This window comes from Bufo gargarizans, chromosome 4 (genome assembly GCF_014858855.1).
Source record: "Bufo gargarizans isolate SCDJY-AF-19 chromosome 4, ASM1485885v1, whole genome shotgun sequence".
Lineage (NCBI taxonomy): Eukaryota > Metazoa > Chordata > Amphibia > Anura > Bufonidae > Bufo > Bufo gargarizans.
The window spans coordinates 179,723,333-179,746,919 of record NC_058083.1 but is presented as its reverse complement, the minus strand read 5'-3'; the positions used below and the strand labels follow the sequence as shown (position 1 = coordinate 179,746,919).

Below are 23,587 nucleotides of genomic sequence, written 5' to 3'. Positions count from 1 at the left end.
ACACCGGGAGCTCAGGCCTCTCGCTGCGACTCCTGCTGCCACACACCCCTACTCTGCTGCGAAACATTTAGGCCTCCGCCACTCCCCTGTGCAGGGCCTGGCACTTCTGTCTGATCAGATCAAACAAATAAAAGGAAATTAAAACACCCCAAAAAATTCAGTAATTTTCTCACTTCACCACACAACGGCGCACCCCCCCACTAATACACACCGAAAAGGACTTTAGAACATATAGCTCAGGCATACTCAACCTGCAGAACTACAACTCCCATTCTACAGAAGAACATTGTGGGAGTTGTAGTTTTACAACAGCTGGGAGGGCCGCAGGTTGAGCATGCCTGATATAGCTGAATGGCAAATATGCCCTTATTTTTTTCCACTTATACACGCCACAAAAGGCTTTAGAACAGGGGTGGCCAACCCGCGGCTCGCGAGCCGCATGCGGCTCCTTGCACCTTAACCTGCGGCTCTCAGGAGCGCGCTCTCGTTTACATATGCGGCTCGCAGGGGATCGGGGATCAAAATATTAGCAGTACAGGGGAGAAGGCAGAAGAAAGCAGTCCGCCCTACCCCCTGTGCTGCTGCCGCTGCCACCAATAAGAATACAGAGGGAAAGAGGAGGGGAGGGGCTGTGGCCACTGCCACCAATGAAGGTAACGCACTCAGTTATTCAAATACAGGAGGTGGGTGCAGGCTGCAGAATAATTTAGCCCGCACCCGACCTCTATAGCTGAGATCCGCGGCAGTTAATTGGCATGTCATTGGTGGCGCAGTGCCCCCCCTTAATACGTGAAGGCCCGCGCTCTGACCTGACGCTGTGCACGTCAGGTCACTGTGGAGAGGGCGCCAAAGTCTTCAGCGCAGCGGCAGCAGAGGTAGGATAAGCCTCCTACACAGTTTTATTTTATTAAAGTACTGATCTGGGGGTCTTATCTGACATGGGGGTAGTATGAGCTCAGATAAGACCCCCAAATCCTCAGACCCACAAAATAAGCCTCACCAGTGCTCATATAAGACACGAAAAATCGGACACCCTATGCTCACATCTCCCCTATGTCAAATCACCCCTGAGCATCTGAGCATGGGGCGGTCATCTGAGCATGGGGCGGTCATCTGAGCATGGGGCGGTCATCTGAGCATGGGGCGGTCATCTGAGCATGGGGCGGTCATCTGAGCATGGGGCGGTCATCTGAGCATGGGGCGGTCATCTGAGCATGGGGCGGTCATCTGAGCATGGGGCGGTCATCTGTGCATGGGGCGGTCATCTGTGCATGGGGCGGTCATCTGATAATAAAGCAGTCATCTGAGCATGGGGCGGTCATCTGATAATAAGGCGGTCATCTGAGCAATCTTGAAACACATTGTGAAAAACAAAGATTGCCAGAATTCTCACTAAAGCTGTTTACACTACAGGTAGGAAATGTGGTTTAAATGCACTTTTAAATGTTTGATAACTCAATTGCAGTAATACTGTCGTGTGCACGCATATTTGTGTAAACGGATAGCTTGTGGCTCCTGGCAGTCATACGATTTTTTTTCTGGCTCTTTGTGTCTGTAAGGTTGGCCACTCCTGCTTTAGAACATATAACTGCACCGCTGAACTGCAAATTATATTTTTTTGCCACTAATACACCCCAAAAAGAGCTGTAATTTTCTCACTTCACCACACAATGGCTAATAAGCCCTTTTTTCCCAACTAATACAAGCCAAAAAAATGCTTTAGAGCATATAACTGCACAGCGCAAGGGCAAATAAGACATAGAAATATTTCCTTGTAATAAACCCTGTTAATGCCTGTGTCAATCAGCACTTGCACCCTAATAAGAACGGTTTGCTGGAATTACAGAGCTGTATAATGGCAATTTGGATCCCCAGTCAGTGCAGCAAGGTGTCATAGGATTGTTCCTATTACCCAGGCTGTAACCTCCCCTACTGAACAATGCTCTGCTTCAATACTGTGGAATGATTCCTCCCTATCCTTTCCCTGAACTTCTATACAGCAAAATACAAGTTTTAAAGTCTTTTATACCACAGTCTTTTGTACCACTTTTCTAAAGTCTTTTCTACCGCCTGCTGACGTCTCTCCCTCCCCTAGGTACACTAGAAAATGGCTGAATCCAAGATGGCTGAGGCTATTTACAGGGAGTGCAGAATTATTAGGCAAGTTGTATTTTTGAGGATTCATTTTATTATTGAACAACAACCATGTTCTCAATGAACCCAAAAAACTCATTAATATCAAAACTGAATATTTTTGGAAGTAGTTTTTAGTTTGTTTTTAGTTTTAGCTGTTTTAGGGGGATATCTGTGTGTGCAGGTGACTATTACTGTGCATAATTATTAGGCAACTTAACAAAAAACAAATATATATCCATTTCAATTATTTATTTTTACCAGTGAAACCAATATAACATCTAAACATTCACAAATATACATTTCTGACCTTCAAAAACAAAACAAAAACAAATCAGTGACCAATATAGCCACCTTTCTTTGCAAGGACACTCAAAAGCCTGCCATCCATGGATTCTGTCAGTGTTTTGATCTGTTCACCATCAACATTGCGTGCAGCAGCAACCACAGCCTCCCAGACACTGTTCAGAGAGGTGTACTGTTTTCCCTCCTTGTAAATCTCACATTTGATTATGGACCACAGGTTCTCAATGGGGTTCAGATCAGGTAAACAAGGAGGCCATGTCATTAGATTTTCTTCTTTTATATCCTTTTTTGCCAGCCACGCTGTGGAGTACTTGGACGCGTGTGATGGAGCATTGTCCTGCATGAAAATCATGTTTTTCTTGAAGGATGCAGACTTCTTCCTGTACCACTGCTTGAAGGTGTCTTCCAGAAACTGGCAGTAGGACTGGGAGTTGAGCTTGACTCCATCCTCAACCCAAAAAGGCCCCACAAGCTCATCTTTGATGATACCAGCCCAAACCAGTACTCCACCTCCACCTTGCTGGCGTCTGAGTCGGACTGGAGCTCTCTGCCCTTTACCAATCCAGCCATCTGGCCCATCAAGACTCACTCTCATTTCATCAGTCCATAAAACCTTAGAAAAATCAGTCTTGAGATATTTCTTGGCCCAGTCTTGACGTTTCAGCTTGTGTGTCTTGTTCAGTGGTGGTCGTCTTTCAGCCTTTCTTACCTTGGCCATGTCTCTAAGTATTGCACACCTTGTGCTTTTGGGCACTCCAGTGATGTTGCAGCTCTGAAATATGGCCAAACTGGTGGCAAGTGGCATCTTGGCAGCTGCACGCTTGACTTTTTTTCAGTTCATGGGCAGTTATTTTGCGCCTTGGTTTTTCCACACTCTTCTTGCGACCCTGTTGACTATTTTGAATGAAACGCTTGATTGTTCGATGATCACGCTTCAGAAGCTTTGCAATTTTAAGAGTGCTGCATCCCTCTGCAAGATATCTCACTATTTTTGACTTTTCTGAGCCTGTCAAGTCCTTCTTTTGACCCATTTTGCCAAAGGAAAGGAAGTTGCCTAATAATTATGCACACCTGATATAGGGTGTTGATGTCATTAGACCACACCCCTTCTCATTACAGAGATGCACATCACCTAATATGCTTAATTGGTAGTAGGCTTTCGAGCCTATACAGCTTGGAGTAAGACAACATGCATAAAGAGGATGATGTGGTCAAAATACTAATTTGCCTAATAATTCTGCACGTAGTGTATAGGGCTATGACATCACAGGGGCTGGCTGGCTGCTGATTGGCTGCATGCATGGCATTGTGGGTGATCCCTTGTTCCCAGAGTTCCTTGCTCCATGTCCAAATATGTTCAGCAGCCATTTCAGGAAAAAATGCGAATAGTTACCACGAAATGCGAAGAAGTTCGGTGCAAATTGAATTTTTCCTGAAATTCAGATGGAATTCTACTTCGTCAACTTCGATTTGCTCATCTCTAATTATTATTAAAGTAAAATATTTCTATATAATATTACTACTAAAATATTAGTAAAAATACTACTATATTTTATCTGCATGTTTCCCCCATCATATTGGAAACAATAAGCAGTGGTAATGGGTTTAAAGGACTCTACTGCTAGGGAAACACTTCTTAGGGTGGGTTCACATCAGCGTTATGTATTCTTTTATGGCTTTCAGTTATGGTTATAACAGAAAATAACGGAATTCATAAGTCGCCTTTAAGAGGCATTCTGTTTTGATCCTTCATAATACAAATCGATGGACATAACGGATCCATTATGCAGGAGTCCAGTCTTGCATGACGGAAACCAGGACGGATCCGTTATGCTGCCCATAGACTTGTATTATGACGGAATCTAAAATGCAAGCCTTTTTCATAATAGAAGTCTATGGGAATCATAACAGATCTCGTCAGTTCACAGGACTTTGTTTTCTGTCTTGCATAACGGGAACTAGATGGATCCATTATGATTCCCATAGGCTTCTATTATGACAGATCAAAACGGAATGCCTCCTAAAGGGTTCTGTGATTGACTTCCGTCTTATGGATTCAGTTACATTCTGTTATAACATGTTATAACAGAAAGCCATAACGGAATACAGAACGCTGATGTGAACCCACCCTTACATAGTGCATATGGAAAGGAATAGAAATCCAGTGAGGACACCTAGTGGAAAGACTAGGATACAACCAGCATTATTGCACAGTACTTACTAGCTTTGATGGTTTAATACAATACATTATACCAACAAACAGAATATTTAGAAACTAGTAAAATGTCCAGTGTGTAACGTGCAATGTTTTAACATATTATCACCATATACAATTTCACTCTCTTCTGCCTCTCCCTTCTTTGTAAGGTATGGATGATGAAAATTCATTTAATGTTACACTGATGAAACCTATAATGGTCATCCCATAATGGATTCCTGGTCCTTGGGGGACTGGGAGCGGCTGTGGGATCATGGACAGGTGCGTCTTTTTTGTTCCAGGGCTTCAAGGGCACAGATCCAAACCAAAAGGTTTGTCAACTGCAAGGTCTGACAACCCTTTTAAGTTAAAATGAATGTTTTCCCATTGCCCCATAGCATGCTGATGACAGGTTTAAAATGCACCAGTTTATGGAGCACTTTGCCGCAAAAAAAAAACTGGTGTGCATGCCTTGCATCACATTTACTGCTTTACAATCTTTTCTAAGGCTACATGCACACGACAGTGAAAAACGGACATGTGATGGAGGGTAGGCTGCCCACAATTCCGTCATAATACAAGTTTATAGGCAGGAGAATGGATCCGTCCTTCCGTCTTATGGATTCCGTTATAACCATGAAAGCCATAACGGAATTCCTAATGCTAGTGTGAACCCACCCATATAACTGGAGTCAACATAAAGGTTTCAGTCACCCACTAAGAATGTGTACTTACAGCGTTTGCACTATATTACACCAGCCTATATTTTAGCTGATAATCCTCTTGCAGTGTAATACTGCAGCAGATTTCATGCTTAAAAATCAGCGCTTGCCGGCAGCAGATTGTGCTGTCTAATAGTGATCTGCTGCCGGCAAACCACTACAGTATGGGGGCGAGCGATGACATAGCGATCGCTCCTCCCCATGTTGCAGAGGATATCTCCGCATGTAATAGCAGTGGTCTCCACCGCTAGCCAGAAAGCTCCACCTTCTGACAATCGCTTGCTGATCTGCCTGTCTATTACAGGCTTTACCCTCCGACAATGATAAGAATGCCATCAAGATGGCAGCGCGCATGGATGCAGCAGCCCAGATGCCAATTTCTTATTTTTTACATAGTTATTACCTTAATTTTAAGCACAGTGAGCAACTGTATTCAGTCTGCTACAGCACACACAGCGTATAGTGTGCAAGAGCTACTGGACATCGGAATGAAAGGTCCTGTTCCACCACCACCCCCTAATATCCCGGATGAGTGTCTAAGGACATCGGTGCCCGACTGGATGATTATACCGTCGAAGCGACGGCACAGGAGGAGACGGGAAAGGAAGCAGAAACGGGGCAAGAGGGGCGGCATCAATATTCAATTAAAGAACCCCCCAAACAAGCAAGCACTACCTAGCCTGTTCATCAGAATGGCTGGAAGACTCACAGGTACTCAGTTACCATCACTAGATGACATCTTCACTGCTCGCTGCAGCAACAGGGCAAAGATTATCTGCGGGGATCCAACACACCCGGCCACAGCCTTTTCACTCCCCTACCCTCTGGTAGGCGTCTTAGAGCCCTCCATGCCCGCACCACTAGGCTGAAGAAAAGCTTTTACCACAAGGCAATCAGTCTCCTAAATGCTCAGAGACTATTGCCCTTCCTAGGATAGAAACTACCACAGACTGAAAGTGACTGCTGCATTAGTGACCCCATAATGATCTCTTGTCTGCAGTGGTGTCTGAATCAGTGTGTATATATACTCATAAGCACTTCCTACTTTGCTCATATATATATATATATACTCTGTGAACTGTGAATAGTAATGTTTTCTAGTGCAATGTTTTTTTCTAGTGTAATGCTTTAGTTTAAATGTCAGTTCTTGTTCCTCTGTCCATGGCATCTAGGATTGCTCCAAACAACATTTCATTGTATTGTACATTGTATTGTACAGTGACAATAAAGGCATCTTATCTTAGAAAATTGCTGGACCTAAAGAAACAATACCAAAAGTCCAGAAGCCAACTACTTAAAGGCTAAACTAATTATGTTCTTACAAATGAGGTGTGGTAGAAACAGATGACATGGATCTCCATGACTAATGTATAGATTACCTGAATGTTGTACCTTGTACGCTATCCAGAAATAGTATTATAACAGTAGTATAATTATATGTGTTATAGATTTTTATTGTTTTAATTATTTCAAGCAAACTCTGATAAAAGATAAAATACTGTACAATAAAGGGGATGTCTTCTCAGAGACAACTCCTTTCAAAAAGGTACAGCCGATTGCCCCTCACCCAGTTGTTCCTCCTCTGCTCTAAATTAGTTTTGCAAAGGTATTTGAATGAAGAACATTGCTTTTTTACATTACATAAATTGCAACCCCATTAAAATGCACCTGCCACCAAAACGGCAGTACAATCTGCAGGCAGCAGCTTGATGTATAGTTTTATGGGAAAAGAATTGTGGGCAGCCTACCCTGTATACTTAGTCATGCAGAGTTGGGAGAGTGGCACTACCCACATGACTCCTAAGCGTAAAAAGAGCAAATTAATAAATTGCAAGCTTTACTGAATCTATTCTTGTAAAAGAATATATCAATCTTCTCAGCTCCTCCTGCTCTATAACATGCCGCTTGTAGATTATTTCACATTTTCATGGTGACAGGTTCCCTTTAATAGCAATCTACATGGCCAGTATCCTTTTTTTTGAGAGAGCCAATTATTATAGCTGGGAATATATATTAAATTGTTTTGATATTTTAGAATTATTCATGATTCAGTAAGAAAAACTTAAATAATTATTAATTCCAATTACCCATGTTGTTGATTTTTGAGTTATCTGTTGTCTGACTTATTTCAAAATCTTTCCAAAGCCCCTAAATATGTTAAAATAAAACTATACTCATTATCAATCACTAGCTTTGGTGGTATAGAGCATAAAAAAATAAATAAAAAAAGATAACCATATATTTGATCACTCGCATAAATCAGGAAAAAAGAAGAAGTGAATAGTGAGTGATCTGGAGTATTTAAGATGTAACTTTTACTTCTAATACATTAAAACAGGGGTGGCCAACCTTACAGACACAAAGAGCCAAAAAAAAAATCGTATGACTGCCAGGAGCCACGAGCTATCCGTTTACACAAATATGCGTGCACACGACAGTATTACTGCAATTGAGTTATCAAACATTTAAAAGTGCATTTAAACCACCTTTCCTACCTGTAATGTAGACAGCTTTAGTGAGACTTCTGGCAATCTTTGTTTTTCACAATGTGTTTCAAGATTTCTCGGATGACACCCTCATGCTCAGATGACCGCCCATGCTCAGATGACCGCCCCATGCTCAGATGACCGCCCCATGCTCAGATGACCGCCCCATGCTCAGATGACCGCCCCATGCTCAGATGACCGCCCCATGCTCAGATGACCGCCCCATGCTCAGATGACCGCCCCATGCTCAGATGACCGCCCCATGCTCAGATGCTCAGGGGTGATTTGACATAGGGGAGATGTGAGCATGGGGTGTCTTATGTGAGCACTGGAGAGGCTTATTTTGTGGGTCTGATGAGGATTTGGGGGTCTTATCTGAGCTCATACTACCCCCATGTCAGATAAGACCCCCAGATCAGTACTTTAATAAAATAAAACTGTGGCTTATCCTACCTCTGCTTCCGCTGCTCTGAAGACTGTGGCGACCTCTCCATAGTGACCTGACATGCAGGTCAGAGCGCGGGCCTGCATGGTATTAAGGGGGGTGGGCACTACGCAACCAATGAAAACCTTTAATACAGATACAGGGGGCGGGTGCCGGCAGAATCTCATAGCCGACACCTGGCCTCTATGCTGCATTCCCCAGTGTAAACAGCCCCTCCCCTCCTCTTCCCCTCTTAATTCTCATTGGTGGCAGCGGCAGCAGCACAGGGAGGAGGAGGGGACTGCTTTCTTCTTCCTTCTCCCGTGCTGCTAATATTTTTAAAACCGGCGATATCCCTCGCCCGCTCCCCTGCGAGCCGCATATGTAGATGAGACCGCGGTCCTCTGAGAGCCGCAAGTGAAGGTCCGAGGAGCCGCATGCGGCTCGCGAGCCGCGGGTTGGCCACCCCTGCATTAAAAGATATATCCCTCAATATACATGAAAGATCGAACGTGTATGTGAATACAGTTTTCCACAATCCCACACACAGGGGATTCGTTGGAAACAGAAAGAACCGTGTCCACACATATATTCAGTGTGAGACACTATAAGGTAGCAATGGCCGGTATGCACTAGCACCTTAGGTACACAATTGTAAGGTACCAATGGCCGGTATGCACTAGCACCTTAGGTACACAATTATAAGGTACCAATGGCCGGTATGCACTAGCACCTTAGGTACACAATTGTAAGGTACCAATGGGCGGTATTCACTAGCACCTTAGGTACACAGTTAAACAATGATGTTAGAGACGACATATGACAGTATGTACATAATGCACGGCGGCATCAAAAAAGCAACAAAGGTTTGGTGCCAAAAATTACCATGCAAGTTAGTGCACAGCAACACCTGTATAAAAAAGGTGCACGGCATCAGCAGCAAGGAGTTAAAGGGGTTATATAACCCCTATAATGCCCCCCAAAATGCCTGGGTACCTTACTTACCTCATTCCCCGGCACCCGCATTGCTCCTTATGCCTGCACAGACCGCCACTGCCTCCCCTCCTGTCACGCAGATGAAAATATCCAGCGACATAGGGGCAGTCAATAGCAGGCCACGATGGGAACGAGCCTCCCTTGCATCGTGGGTGACACTAGGGAGGCTCATTTCCGACACGGCCTGCTATTGGCTGCACCCCCCCACTGGGCATAAGTATTAACTGTATGTGGTGCCTGGGCATTTTTGGAGGCATTATAGGGGTTAAATAGCCCCTTTAACCCCTAGGATACCAGAGATTTTTTTTTTCGTTTTTGCATTTTCTTTTTTCTTCTCCATCTTCCTTGAGCCATAACTTTTTTATTTTTCTATTCACATAGTTGTATGAGGGTTTAATTTTTTGCGGGAGAAGTTGTACTTTAATAAGACATACAATGTAGTGTGAAGCGAGCAAAAAAATTCCAAATGGGGTGGAATAAAAAAAATAAAAAATAAAAACACGCAATTTCTCCACCGTTTTACGGGTTTTATTCCTACGGCATTCCCTTTGCAGCAAAACTGACCTGTGCCCTTCATTCTCTGGGTCAGTACGAACACGTAAGAACATATGTATACATTTCTTTATTGGCAAATAGGGGTGTGGCAGGGGAGGGGCCAGGAGAGGCGGTGGGATGGGCCAGGGGTGGGTAGTGGGTGGGGTTAGGGGGGCCCAATTCAGATTCTTGCTATGGGGCCCAGTGATTTCTATGTACGTCCCTGTCTAGGACCCACACCTACAACGAGAACGGAGCGGGAAGAGCTGTGGCTGGAGGACCCCAGATTTCCTGGGGTCCGTCCACCACCAAAGGCTGCTCCCATGGAAGTGAATGGGAGCACACGCGCGGCCCCTGCTTACATTCATTTCTATGGGGCAGATGGAAATAGCCAAGCCAGCTCTCGGCTATTTTCGGTTGTCCCATAGAAATGTATAGAGGACGGCTGTGTATGCTCAGTGCGCCCACCGTTCATTTCCCTGCTCCGTTATTGTAGGTGCGGGTCCCTAGCGATATGCCCCCATTGTCTGAGATGGCAAAACCCCTTTAAGTTCACATTGTGTTTGCATGGGTTTTCCTCTGCACTTTAAATACATACTAAAGAAATTATCCCTAGTGTGCACAGTATACAGTACATATATATTCTACTAGGGCCAGGAAATAAATAAATTAACCCCAGATCTACATTTGATTACATCAACTTCTTGAAGTATGAATGTCGCACTCATTGAGAACAAACCAATCTAGAAAATGGTGAGGAACTCAAATGTAAAGTATATTATAAAGTTGCAGAACTTTCACTATAAACTAATTAGGTTTTACTTACATAAAACCAGAAATTCCTTTAATGGACAGTACTTGGCTCAGTCAGGCTGAAATGCTAATGCTGGGATGTGTTTGCACCTTTGAAGATTTAGCTACAAAGCCAAGTAATATCCAGATACAGCCTTCTCTTATTGCAGATCAATATAACTAATGGACTATGCGAGTTATCTCTGTGATCTATTTTGTTAGTTACATAAGTGAGAAATGCTTCTCTTACGGTGAGAATATAAAACTGATCACAAATACATCTCTAACAATTATAAAGAAATGTTAATCTTTATTGGCTCCAAGCAAGCCTCCATTATACTGGCAACATTAAATAAATGCCCAGTAATGTAGGGGTAGGAATAAAATGCAGTGGTGCATTTGATATATAGGGGTATAGCTAGACGGGAGATGTAGTGTTAAAAGTTGAGGAGAAACCAACAAGTAACTGGTAGATCTGGGGGCATAATAGTACTGCAGTTATACTCTATACATATAGATGGGGGCAACCTGGATGCACACTGTAGTTAAAGGGTTCATATTGTCAGAAAATGACAAATTGTTTAAATCGATATTTCATGTTAAAGGTGATTCCTTTATAAATGTTGGGTGTTTTTCTAATCGTCTATGTCATTATCTATATAATAACCGTTAGGATACCCAAGGTTTTTTCTTTTTTGCGTTTTAATTTTTTTCCCCTTCTTCCTCGAGCCATAACTTTTTTATATTTCCGTTCACACCGCTGTATGAGGGCTTATTTTTTGCGGGACAAGTTGTACTTTCTAAGGCTACTTTCACACTTGCGTTCGGAGCGGATCCGTCTGGTGTCTGCGCAGACGGATCCGCTCCTATAATGCAGACGATGGGATCCGTTCAGAACCGATCCGTCTGCATTATATTTCAGAAAAAATTCTAAGTGTGAAAGTTAGTCAGACGGATCCGTCCAGACTTTACATTGAAAGTCAATGGGGGACGGATCCGTTTGAAATTGAGCCATATTGTGTCAATTTCAAACGGATCCGTCCCCATTGACTTACATTGTAAGTCCGGACGGATCCGTTTGTCTCCGCACGGCCAGGCGGACACCCGAATGCTGCAAGCAGCGTCCGGGTGTCCGCCTGCTGAGCGGAGGACAAACGGAGCCATACTGATGCATTCTGAGCGGATCCGCATCCACTCAGAATGCATTAGGGCAGTACAGATGCGTTCGGGGCCGCTTGTGAGAGCCTTCAAACGGAACTCACAAGCGGAGCCCCGAACGCAAGTGTGAAAGTAGCCTAATGCCATTATTAATTAGCATACAATGTAGTGGATAGCGTTAAAAAAATAATAATAATAATCAAAATGGGGTGGAATTGGGAAAAAAAAAACCACACAATTCCTTTACAGTTTTACGGGTTTTGTTCCCATGGCGTTCTGTTTGCGCATGCACTTCATTCTCTGGGTCAGTGTGATTATAACAATACCCCATATGTATAGTTTTTTTTTATGTCTAAATAGTGTAGAAGTAAATTAAAACTTTGAAATTTTATTTTTTTTTCTCATCACCATATTCTGACCCCCATAACTTTTTTATAGTGATTTTAAAGTTTATATTTTTTTTAAAGTGTTATATATTTAACAGTTTTTTTTCACTTTTTTGTAATAATTTCGAAGCTCGTATTTGAGCGTATAAAATCCATTTTTTTATTTTGAACAATCATGGATTGTTAAAATGCATTTAATATTGACTATTGTTCATTTGTTATGTTGGCCTGGTGGCCAAAGTAAGAATTGCAGCAAGCCTCTTCTGCGAGGCTGAGCGCATTAAAATCGATTACCGGAATCTTCACTGGTCACAGAGGATGCCGGTAACAAGCCCAGAAGCACGAGCTTCTGGGTTTTTGACCATTTAGATGCCGTAATCTCATTTGATCACGGCATCTAAAGGCTTTAATTACTGCCATCGGCATTATTGCCAATCGGGGTAATTAGCCACCGGTCTCTGCTGTTTGTAACAGCCATGATGCCCGCTACACGTGCGAGCAGGCGCCATGTTTGCCTATCGCTCCAGCTCCATAGCAAAAGGGTAAAATAATGCAGTTTTCACACTGGACACTGAGACTCCCAATGGCCTCACACTTCCTGTTCTGTAGAGATCACATCTCAGCAGTCATCTCATTATCATCACAGACAGGATGACAATGACACATACCTAAAATCTGTATATAGATACTGTAATACAGGATCCACCACAGACAACAGGTGATATCACAGATCACCTCCTCCCCCTCCCTGCACAGCGACCACTGCATAGGTGTTCTGGATTTTCAAGAAACAAATGTAAAAAAAAAATGTATTAAAAAAAATAGCTTTTTTTCCCCATATCCTCTCATTTAGAATTGGTATCACTGCATCTCTAATGACCCCATCAATAAAATGATCATGTTACTTATCCCACATGGTGAATGCCATAAACATTTTTTAGAAAAACATTGATGGAATTGCTGTTTTTGTCACCTCACCTCCCCCAAAAATGGTATAAAAAGCGATCAAAATGTTATATGTACCCCAAAATCAAGCCCTCAGACAGCTACATTGTGTAAAAAATAAAAATGTTACAGAAGTTAAATTGTATTTTGCATTGCTATACACTATTTTTAAAAAAAATATTTTATGATGCAAAAGTAGTAAAACATCAAAAAAACTATATAAATTTGGCATCGCCATAATTGTATCGACCCACAGAATAAAATGATCATGACATATATACTGCATGGAGAACCCCGTAAAAACTAAAAATACACAGAACTGCAATTTTTGCATATCTCGTCATTTAAATCCCAAAATGGTACCAATAAAAACTACATCTTGTCCTGCAAAAACGAGCCCTCACACAGCTCAGTCCAAAAAAAAAAAAAAAGTTATGGCCTCTAAAAAAAATTCCTTGTTAGAAAATCCAGGTGCTGCTCCTTTCCTTCTGAATGCTGCCATGTCTCCAAACAGCAGTTTACAACCACATATGGGGTGTTGCCGTATTCAGGAAAAAATGCGTAACACATTGTGTGGTGCATTTCCCCTGTAACCAGTTGTGAAAATAAAAAATTTGGGCCTAAAGCAGCATTTTATTATAAAAAATTAAATTTTTCATTTTCACAGCTAAGGCTGGGTTCACACGGGCGTGTCCGGATTAGGTCCGGATGCGTCCCGGTGTATTGCAGCAAACCCGCGCGATTAGGTACGCAATTGCAGTCAGTTTTGACTGCGATTGCATTCTGATGTTCAGTTCAATGTGTTTTGCACGCGCGTGATAAAAAACAGACTGTGGTACCCAGACCCGAACTTCTTCACAGAAGTTCAGGTTTGGGTTCGGTGTTGAGTAGATGTTATTATTTTCCCTTATAACACGGTTATAAGTGAAAATAATAGCATTCTGAAAACAGAATGCTTAGTAGGTGATCAATAGAGGGTTAAAAAAAAAAAAAAAACTACACGATCAAGAGGAGAAGGTGAGTTAATTTTTTTTAACCCTCAATTGATCACCTACTAAGCATTCTGTATTCAGAATGTTATTATTTTCCCTTATAACCATGTTATAAGGGAAAATAATACAGTGAATACTGTCACCTAGCAACCATGCGGGAAAATCGCACTGCATGCGCACTTGCTTGCGGATGCTTGCGATTTTCACTCAGCCCTATTCACTTCTATGGGGCCTGCGTTGTGTGATAAACGCACAATATAGAGCATGCTGCGATTTTCACGCAACGCATAAGTGATGCGTGAAAATCACAGCTCATGTGCACAGCCCCATAGAAATGAATGGGTCCAGATTCAGTGCGGGTGCAATGCGTTCACCTCACGCATTGCACCCGCGCAGAAATCTCGCCCGTGTGAACTCAGCCTAAGTGTTTCTAAATTCCTTGAAACACTTGTTGGTCATAACATTCACTGCACCCCTGGATAAATACCTTAAGGCATGGATGTCAAACTCATGGCCCTCCAGATGTTGCAAAACTACAACTCCCATCATTCACTGATAGCTGTAGTATGCCCAGGCATGATGGGACTTGTAGTTTTGCAACAGCTGGAGGGCCACGAGTTTGACATCCCTGCCTTAAGGGGTGTAGATGAAGGCTGCCTGGCCCTGTCAATCTAGTGTAGCAGGGCGTGGCCAGAGGTGGGAGAACGGAGCCTCTAGGACAGGCATGTCCAAGCTGCGGCCCTCCAGCTGTTGCAAAACTACAACTCCCAGCATGCCCTAATAGCTGTAAGCTATCCAGGCATGCTGGGAGTTGTAGTTTTGCAACAGCTGGAGGGCCGCAGTTTGGACATGCCTGCTCTAGGAGGCCCCCTGCACCTAGAGGCTAATTAGCATATTAAAAAAGTTATATTTCTGGAGTAACGGGGACATAGATAAAAGTAGGAATAGACTAGTTAGCTTCAGCTGACATTAGCACATCGCTAATGTCAGGTAGTTTAATGGGGTTAATTCTGGTGACAGAAACCCTTTAAGGTGAAAAATGGCAAGGTCCTTTAGGTGTTAAAGAGCAGTGTTGGCCAAAAACAATATTGCACGCCTATCATTCTGCACCATGCCATGTGCCCATACAGCACATATTAATCACATATACTGTAGGGTGTTTCTGTAAACTGCAGAATCAGGGTTATAAATATTGAGATTTGTTTTGCTGTGATACAGGAAAAAATGGATTACAATGGAAAATCTGCACAAAATTTGCTTAAACTCCTGTGGAACACCAAAAGGGTGAAAAAAGTTAAAAAAAAAATCAGTTTTGAATAATTTACAGGGTGTAGTTTCAAAAATGTCATTTATAGGCGATTTCTATTCTGTATGCCCCACAAAGTGACTTCATAACGGAAGAGGTCCTCACAAAAGTCAGTTTTGAAAATTGCCTAGAATTTTTTTTTAAAAACTGCTAAGCTTTTAAATGTCCTAAAAAGATGAAATTACATTTACAAAATGATGCGGACATAAAGCTTTGGTACTGGCTGGTACCTCGGTACTAAAGCCCACTTCAGATTACTATTTTTAATTTTATTTTTTAATACACAGACATGAATACAGCGGTAATTCACCGAAGTCACATGTGACTTTGGGTGAGACGAAGTTTGGCTCAATGGATCCAATACATTTTAATGCTGTACGGAAACAGCATTAACATCAAAGTTTTTGAACAAATTTTGATCCGAAGCTCGATTCGCTCAAGCCTAGTTATTACCACATAAATTGAGACATGTCATATTTGAAAAATAAGGCTTGGTCATTAAGGCCAAAATTATCTGCGGAGGCAAAGGGTTAATTAGACCATGTCTTTGCTGCATGAGGACACAGAACCTCCGTAGATTCTCATTCACTGTACCAATAGGAGATGCAGCCTTTCACTTGTTTACACTCGGATTCCCTCCACTACCAGTAATGGAACCTTCTTCTCCCCCTGTTTACAGATAAAGACGTTAAACCACATTTCCCACAGTACAAGAAAAGTGATGCTCTCATGTAAACTAATAACCGTGTATCTAAATAGGTCTACAGTTCTGTGCTAAATAATTTCATATCTGCAGAGGTCACAGAGCTCCACATTCTGCTTGCCATTACTGTATATAGATGTAAAGTTCATCAATACAATTCCGTCCTTCTGCAACCACCACTAGGGGACCACACTGAAGATGGACTTACAGTTCCTAGTGAGTCACCAGCTGTGGGGCTACTCACCTCTCCTCTGGCTGCATGCCTTTGACCCAGGTGACTTGTCCTGGTCTGCTCTGCAAGTTCATATCTTCTATTCTGGCTACAATCCAAACCTGCTGGGTCTCAGTGTTCTGTGTGAACTTCTCAGCCACACCCTGCTTCTCTACCAAAGCAAGGGTTAACCATTTCCTGGACTGGACTTAATTGCAAAGCAACATTATGCTCTCCCATTGGCTGCTTCTGATAAACTCTGCTACTGAAACCCTCTTTGCTATATCAGTCACAGATTGAGGACTGTTTTTGATCCTGGTTCTGGGTCCATCTGGCTCTGTTTTCTTAGGCCTCTTTCACGCGGGCATTGTGGGAAAATGTGCGGGTGTGTTGCGGGAACACGCACGATTTTTCCGCGCGAGTGCAAAACATTGTAATGCGTACTGTAAGGCTTGGGATCGGTGTTCTGTAGATTGTATTATTTTCCCTTATAACATGGTTATAAGGGAAAAAAATAGCATTCTGAATACAGAATGCATAGTAAAATAGCGCTGGAGGGGTTAAAAAAATAAAATAAAAATTTAACTCACCTTAATCCACTTGCTCGTGTAGCCGGCATCTCCTTCTGTCTTCATCTTTGCTGTGTATAGGAAAAGGACCTGTGGTGACGTCACTCCGGTCATCACATGATCCATCACCATGGTAAAAGATCATGTCACGGACCATGTGATGACCGGAGTGACGTTACCACAGGTCCCTTGACTGCAATCAGCAAAGAAAGAGACAGGAGAGATGTCGGCTATGCGAGCAAGTGGATTAAGGTGAGTTACATTATTTTTTTATTTTTTTTAACCCCTCCAGCGCTATTGTACTATGGATTCTGTACTCAGAATGCTATTATTTTCCCTTATAACCATGTTAGGCCTCATGCACACGACCGTTGTGTGCATCTGTGGCCGTTGTGCCGTTTTCCGTTTTTTTTCACGGACCCATTGACTTTCAATAGGTCCGTGGAAAAATCGGAAAATGCACCGTTTGGCAGCCGCATCCGTGATCCGTGTTTCCTGGCCGTGAAAAAAATATGACCTGTCCTATTTTTTTCACGGCCAACGGTTCACGGACCCATTCAAGTCAATGGGTCCGTGAAAAATCACGGATGCACACACGATTGTCATCCGCGACCGTGATCCGTGTCCGTTTTTTTCCTATAATTTCAATGGCAAACTTGACTTAGATTTTTTTTTTCATTTTTCATGTCCGTGGATCCTCCAAAAAACAAGGAAGACCCACGGATGAAAAAACGGTCACGGATCACGGACCTACGGACTCCGTTTTTGCGGACCTTAAAAAAAACGGTCGTGTGCATGAGGCCTTATAAGGGAAAATAATGATCGGGTCTCCATCCCGATCGTCTCCTAGCAACCATGCGTGAAAATCGCACCGTATCCGTACTTGCTTGCGGATGCTTGAGATTTTCACGCAACCCTATTCATTTCTATGGGGCCTGTGATACGTGAAAAACGCACAAAATAGCATGCTGCGATTTTCACGCAACGCATAAGTGATGCGTGAAAATCACCGCTCATGTGCACAGCCCCATAGAAATGAATGGGTCGGGATTCAGTGCGGGTGCAATGCGTTCAACTCACGCATCGCATCTGTGCGGAATACTCGCCCTTGTGAAAGAGGCCTTAGGGATTCTGCCTCTTACCTCCAAGTCTGATTTTCATCCCTGGTCCTGTTGCCCACCTCTGTCCTGCTACCAGACACTAGCCTTTGTCCTGTTACCTACCACTAGCCTGTGTTCTGCTGCTAGCCATCAGCCTATGCTTTACTTCCAGCCTTAGGGCTCATTCACATGACCGTGGTTTGGTTCCGCATCTGAGCTGCATTTTTTGTAGCTTGGGTGCGGACCCCTTCACTTCAATGGGGCCGCAAAATATGCGGACAGAACTCTGTGTGTGGCTGCATCTGTTGCTCCGTTCCGTGGCCCCGCAAAAATTATAGATCATGTCATATTCTTGTCCATTTTGTGTACAAGAATAGGCATTTCTATAATGAGCCGTCCGTTCCGTTACGCAAATTGCGCAAGGCACACGGTTGGCATCCGTGTTTTGCGGATCCGCAATTTGCGGAGTGCAAAACATGGCACAGTCGTGTGAATGAGCCCTTAAAGAGTAACTAAACTTTTGTATAAATTTTTGAGAACATGTCCATAATGCCCTAATAACAGTTTTTGTAATATAGTTCATTAATGTATTTTGTATTTTTATCACACATTACCCCTCCTAAAGCGCACCATTCCCTGTGCGCTTATAATCTATAATCAGGGTGGGGCATTTATATGGATACACCTTAATAAAATGGGAATAGTTGGTGATATTAACTTCCTGTTTGTGGCACATTAGTATATGTGAGGGGGGAAACTTTTCAAGATGGGTGGTAACCATGGTGGCCATTTTGAAGTCGGCCATTTTGAATCCAACTTTTGTTTTTTCAATAGGAAGAGGGTCATGTGACACATCAAACTTATTGGGAATTTCACAAGAAAAACAATGGTGTCTTTGGTTTTATTTTATTCTTTCATGAGTTATTTACAAGTTTCTGTCCACTTATAAAATGTGTTCAATGTGCTGCCCATATTGTTGGATTGTCAATGCAGCCCTTTTCTCCCACTCTTCACACACTGATAGCAACACCGCAGGAGAAATGCTAGCACAGGCTTCCAGTATCCGTAGTTTCAGGTGCTGCACATCTCATATCTTCACAGCATATGCTTGTATTTATTGATGATGTGACTGCTGACAAAAGCAGCAGGATGAATTCTGAAGTGTTTTGGGCAATATTATCTGCATATGCAATGGCCAAGTCAATCACCTGACCTGAATCCGATTGAGCATGCATTTCACTTGCTGAAGACAAATCTGAAGGGAAAATGTCCCAAGAACAAGCAGGAACTGAAGACAGTTGCAGTAGAGGCCTGGCAGAGCATCACCAGGGATGAAACCCAGCATCTGGTGATGTCTATGCGTTCCAGACTTCAGGCTGTAATTGACTGCAAAGGATTTGCAACCAAGTATTAAAAAGTGAAAGTTTGATTTATGATTAATATTCAGTCCCATTACTTTTGGTTCCTTAACAAGTGGGAGGCACATATGCAAACTGTTGTAATTCCTACACCTGATTTGGATGTAAATACCCTCAAATTAAAGCTGACAATCTGCAGTTAAAGGACATCTTGTTAGTTTCATTTCAAATCCATTGCGGTGGTGTATAGAGCCAGAAAATGTTGGAGTTGTGTTGATGTCCCAATATTTATGGACCTGACTGTATTTCATATACATATGTTTTATCTTAAAGAGAAAGATTTCATAATAAGGATTTGGAGAAGGGGCAGAGGGATAGCAGAGCAGGGAGAGGCTGGTGCTGCTACTAGGGGGTCATACCATGGGGGAGTAACTAAGCCCACCATAATGCCCCCCCCCCCAGTAGAAATAATTCTCCTTATAATGTGACAGTGCAAAAAATACCCCCTTGTAATGCCCCCAGTTGAGCTAATGTTCCCATAGTGCCCCCATAATGTGCCAGTACAAAATACCCCTATATAGTGCCCCCAGTAAATGCCCCCATAGTGCTCCTCTCCCCCCTTCCTCCTAGTGCCCCCCATAATGTACCAGTATAAAATGCCCCATATATAGTGCCCTAGTAGATGCCCTCAGTGTTCCCCATAATTTGTAAGTATAAAATACCCATTCTCAGTGCCCCCGTCGATGACCCCATAGTACTCCTCTCCCACCTTCCCCATAGTACCCACCATAATGTTTCCCAGTATAAAATGCCCTATACAGAGCCCACATATAAAATAGATGTTCTTTGTGGCCTCAGTAGATGCCCCTATAGTGCCCACCAATAATGTGCCAGTAATAAGTGCACCAATGTGCCAGTAAAATATGCCCTCATGGATGCCCCCAATCATGTGCCAGTAATAAGAGCCCCCCACCATCATGTGTCAGTAACAAGAGCCCTCCCATACCATGTGCCAGTAGCCAGAGGCCCCCCCTATACCATGTGCCAGTAGCCAGAGACCCCCCCCTATATCATGTGCCAGTAGCCAGAGACCCCCCCCTATATCATGTGCCAGTAGCCAGAGCCCCCCATCATGTGCCAGCCCAGTAGCCACCAGTATTGACAACAAAAAAATAAAAAAGTCTTCTCATTACTGACCTACAGAATTTATATGTCAGCAAATGTTTCATTTAATTCCACACTAATACTACACGCTCACACTACATATCTAAATGGGAAAGGGAACTTAACGCCTCTTTTTCTGGAAATCAATGGCAAGAAGCTATCGCTGCCATCTCTGAAATATCAAGATGCACCAACCACATAGAACTTTCTAGAAAATTACTGTATCAATGGTTTTTGATCGCTACAAAACTATCCCTTTTTTATTATATCCCTGAAAATTGTTGGCGATGTTTTGGAAAACTGTCTCTTTCCTACATACAGGTCCTTCTAAAAAAATTAGCATATTGTGATAAAGTTCATTATTTTCTGTAATGTACTGATAAACATTAGACTTTCATATATTTTAGATTCATTACACACCAACTGAAGTAGTTCAAGCCTTTTATTGTTTTAATATTGATGATTTTGGCATACAGCTCATGAAAACCCAAATTTCCTATCTAAAAAAATTAGCATATTTTATCCGACCAATAAAAGAAAAGTGTTTTTAATACAAAAAAAAATCAACCTTCAAATAATTATGTTCAGTTATGCACTCAATACTTGGTCGGGAATCCTTTTGCAGAAATGACTGCTTCAATGCGGCGTGGCATGGAGGCAATCAGCCTGTGGCACTGCTGAGGTGTTATGGAGGCCCAGGATGCTTCGATAGCGGCCTTAAGCTCATCCAGAGTGTTGGGTCTTGCGTCTCTCAACTTTCTCTTCCCAATATCCCACAGATTCTCTATGGGGTTCAGGTCAGGAGAGTTGGCAGGCCAATTGAACACAGTAATACCATGGTCAGTAAACCATTTACCAGTGGTTTTGGCACTGTGAGCAGGTGCCAGGTCGTGCTGAAAAATGAAATCTTCATCTCCATAAAGCTTTTCAGCAGATGGAAGCATGAAGTGCTCCAAAATCTCCTGATAGCTAGCTGCATTGACCCTGTCCTTGATAAAACACAGTGGACCAACACCAGCAGCTGACATGGCACCCCAGACCATCACTGACTGTGGGTACTTGACACTGGACATCAAGCATTTTGGCATTTCCCTCTCCCCAGTCTTCCTCCAGACTCTGGCACCTTGATTTCCGAATGACATGCAACAGTCCAGTGCTGCTTCTTTGTAGCCCAGGTCAGGCGCTTCTGCCGCTGTTTCTGGTTCAAAAGTGGCTTGACCTGGGGAATGCGGCACCTGTAGCCCATTTCCTGCACACGCCTGTACCCGGTGGCTCTGGATGTTTCTACTCCAGACTCAGTCCACTGCTTCCGCAGGTCCCCCAAAGTCTGGAATCGGTCCTTCTCCACAATCTTCCTCAGGGTCCGGTCACCTCTTCTCGTTGTGCAGCGTTTTCTGCCACACTTTTTCCTTCCCACAGACTTCCCACTGAGGTGCCTTGATACAGCACTCTGGGAACAGCCTATTCGTTCAGAAATTTCTTTCTGTGTCTTACCCTCTTTTTCTTGCTTGAGGGTGTCAATTAATGCCTTCTGGACAGCAGTCAGGTCGGCAGTCTTACCCATGATTGCGGTTTTGAGTAATGAACCAGGCTGGGAGTTTTTAAAAGCCTCAGGAATCTTTTGCAGGTGTTTAGAGTTAATTAGTTGATTCAGATGATTAGGTTAATAGCTCGTTTAGAGAACCTTTTCATGATATGCTAATTTTTTTAGATAGGAATTTTGGGTTTTCATGAGCTGTATGCCAAAATCATCAATATTAAAACAATAAAAGGCTTGAACTACTTCAGTTGGTGTGTAATGAATCTAAAATATATGAAAGTCTAATGTTTATCAGTACATTACAGAAAATAATGAACTTTATCACAATATGCTAATTCTTTTTAGAAGGACCTGTATATGATGGGAATGCTCTGGCATCCTGAAGTTCTGGAGAATAATTGGTAAACTACTCTATTTTAGGCTACTTTCACACTATTTAGTTGCAAATATGCTATCATATACTACTGTGGATCCTCACGCAAATTATCCCTATTAAATGATACATTTGTTGGCATAATATAAAATATGGGCATAACAGGTTACCCCTGTTATGCTCAAGTTACAACTACTGACAATACGTATGAGGTCTCACAGACCCAATAGGGAACTGTCATACACTGCTCAGAGCAGACAAGACGATTGCCCCATCTAAGGCTACTTTCACACTTGCGCTTGATCGGATCCGTTCTGAACGGATCCGATCATATTAATGCAGACGGAGGCTCCGTTCAGTACGGATCCGTCTGCATTAATAACTTTGAAAAATTTCGCAAGTGCGCAAGTAGCCTGAGTGGATCCGTTCAGACTTTCAATGTAAAGTCAATGGGGGACGGATCCGCTTGAAGATTGAGCCATATGGGCTCATCTTCAAGCGGATCCGTTCCCATTGACTTACATTGTAAGTCTGAACGGATCCGCTCGCCTCCGCACGGCCAGGCGGACAGCTGAACGCTGCAAGCAGCGTTCAGCTGTCCGCCTGTCCGTGCGGAGGCGAGCGGAGCGGAGGATGAACGCCGCCAGACTGATGCAGTCTGAGCGGATCCGCTCCATTCAGACTGCATCAGGGCTGGACGGAGGCGTTTGGGTCCGCTCGTGAGCTCCTTCAAACGGAGCTCACGAACGGACCCATGAACGCTAGTGTGAAAGTAGCCTAACAAAAATACAATGAACAGCGTAGTTTTAAATAGTAAAAATAGATATTCTCATGTAATTGCTTACCTTATATACATAGTCCCCATGTTTTTTTTAAACCATTTTCACCATATAAAGAAATCCATCTGGTTTGTTTCCATCCTGTATGTAACACTTCCTGTTGCTGTATCCAACCAAACCCATGATGCTCTTCTCTTTACTCTACCACAGCTCCAGCCCCGCTCCTAACACCACCCAGCTAGTTTATAGCTTCCCCTCCCCAGCTAGGTACATAGACACTGCCCTATCACTGCCCCCGTTGCTGCTTTGACACGCCATGGTCATGTGATAGGTAAAAGAAAACCATTACAAAATTACAGCTACCCTCAAATAATTTTTTAAGGATGTTGATGGATACCGGAAAACCCCTTTAA

At 43.0% G+C, this 23,587-nt stretch overlaps 1 protein-coding gene across 4 annotated transcripts in view; it reads right to left on the bottom strand.

The window, feature by feature from the left end:
- Positions 1-23,587, bottom strand: part of PLD1 (phospholipase D1) — a 254,625-nt gene that overhangs the window by 199,447 nt on the left and 31,591 nt on the right. The window contains exon 1 of one of the 4 annotated variants that reach the window (XM_044288587.1): positions 16,325-16,644. The exons of the other annotated variants lie outside the window; for them this stretch is intronic. The gene's annotated coding sequence lies outside the window, so the exon portion shown is untranslated. Of the gene's footprint in view, positions 1-16,324; positions 16,645-23,587 lie in introns of those variants that run through there. 4 annotated transcript variants of the gene reach the window in all.